The 2,116-nt window shown below is 42.5% G+C and overlaps 1 non-coding gene across 1 annotated transcript; it reads right to left on the bottom strand.

Annotated features, from left to right (window-relative positions):
- Positions 1–232: 232 nt before the first annotated feature.
- On the bottom strand, positions 233–339 carry LOC123610004. Its single transcript, XR_006718044.1, has one exon. It is a non-coding gene; the product is annotated as a U6 spliceosomal RNA (small nuclear RNA).
- Between the last annotated feature and the right edge of the window lie 1,777 nt (positions 340–2,116).

The raw sequence follows: 2,116 nt of genomic DNA, 5'->3' as shown, positions 1-2,116 counted from the left end.
AAGTAACAGACAATGGCCTGTCAACTTTATCACTACCTGCCTCTTGTGAATTTTCATCTCCCTCTGACTCATCGGGTTGGAATTCTAGATGCTTAGTTAGCCACAGCACAGGGTTTGGGACAGTGGACTGAGCTTGCAAATTGCAAATCGGCGGGTGCCAAGGTTAGATGGCCTTTTTTTTCTCCTTTGATGTCACACAGGTTTTGCACACATTTTATTTTATTTTATTTCTTTCAATATAAAAAGCTTCACGAATTTGCGTGTCATATTGGCACTGGGGCCATGCTAATCTTCTCTGTGTCGTGCCAATTTTAATATATGTGCTGCTGAAGTGAGCACAGTTTTTTTTAATGTTTATTTATTTTTGAGAGAGAGAGAGAGAGAGACAGAATGTGAGTGGGGGAAGGGCAGAGAGAGAGGGACACACAGAATCCAAAGCAGTCTCCAGGCTCTGAGCTGTCAGCACAGAGCCTGATGCGGGACTTGAACTCACAGACTGTGAGATCATGACCTGAGCTGAAGTTGGACACTTAACCAACTGAGCCACCCAGATGCCCCAGCACTATTTTATAATTTTTTTTTTTTTTACTAAGCTCTATGCCCAATGTGGGGCTTGAACTCATGACACGATTAAGAGTCATGTGCTCTACTGAGTCAGCTAGGCACTCCTCACATGTGTTTTGAATTCAGACATTTCTCTGACAAACTATTTTATAGATTTAAATGTGTGCTTCAAGGGGATCCTGGGTGGCTCAATCAGTTGAGCATCCGGCTTTGGCTCAGGTCATGATCTCATGGTTTGTGAGTTCGAGCCCCACGACGGGCTCTGTGCTGACAGCTCGGAGCCTGGAGCCTCTTTCGGATTCTATGTCTCCCTCTCTCTCTGCCTCTCCCCTGCTCACGCTCTAGCTCTCTCTGTCTCTCAAAAATAAATAAACATTAAAAAAAGTTTTTCTAAAAATGTGTGCTTCAAATAAAAAAATGAGTTTGTTTGACGGCAAAATGGGTTTTAAGCAAAAAGGATCTTTAGTTTCTCGTGGCCCTTCTTTTCTTTCAGTGAACTGAATCCTGGAGAGAAATGGGTACCTGTGAGGAGCAGACAAGCACAGTCAAGTTTGGAGCCAGAAGGACAGGTCGTTCCACTTCTGCTTCTCTCTGGCTCTATGAGCTTGGGCGATTCATCTCTTTTAGCTTTATAGGACTGTTATGAAGAGAACGTGATATCACACACACACACACACACACACACACACACACTAGCACAACCTAAGTGCTCAGTAAGTATTAACTCTTACTTTACATACTCTACTTTGTGTTTCTTTTTTTAATGTTTATTTATTTTTGAGAGAGAGACAGAGAGAGGAGAGTCTGAGAGAGAGGGAGAGAGAGACAATCCCAAGCAGACTCTGCACTGTTAGCACAGAGGCCAATGTGGGGCTTGAACCCTTGAACCGCACAGCGAGATCATGGACCTGAGCTGAAATCAAGAGTTGGCCACCTAACAGACTAAGCCCGCCAGGTACCACATCTGTTTTGTGTTTCTTTTTTTTTTTTTTTAATTTTTTTTTTTTTCAACGTTTATTTATTTTTGGGACAGAGAGAGACAGAGCATGAACGGGGGAGGGGCAGAGAGAGAGGGAGACACAGAATCGGAAACAGGCTCCAGGCTCCGAGCCATCAGCCCAGAGCCCGACTCGGGGCTCGAACTCACGGACCGCGAGATCGTGACCTGGCTGAAGTCGGACGCTTAACCGACTGCGCCACCCAGGCGCCCCTGTTTTGTGTTTCTTGAATGCTCCAGGTTAAGCTTCTTTCTCTTCCATTCCTTCTAGGTAAAACATATTATTTCTCTGATTATTTAGATATGTTCTTGACCTAATGTAAAGTTTCTAAAGAAATTAATCATTATAGTGTGTGAGATGTGAACTTTTAGTGAATTGTAAGTGATCAGTCTCAATCCTACTTGTTTGAACAAACCCACTTACCGTGCAAATCTCTATATGACAAAATAATTATAAAGCCCGTGGTATTAATTTATGTATTTTAACAAACAATGACTAAAACACCAACTCAAGATGACTAAAATATTTCAGCCTTTGTTAAGATTTGTATTATA

Source organism: Leopardus geoffroyi, chromosome B2, assembly GCF_018350155.1.
Source record: "Leopardus geoffroyi isolate Oge1 chromosome B2, O.geoffroyi_Oge1_pat1.0, whole genome shotgun sequence".
Taxonomy (NCBI): Eukaryota; Metazoa; Chordata; class Mammalia; order Carnivora; family Felidae; genus Leopardus; species Leopardus geoffroyi.
This window is presented reverse-complemented; position numbering and strand designations above follow the sequence as displayed.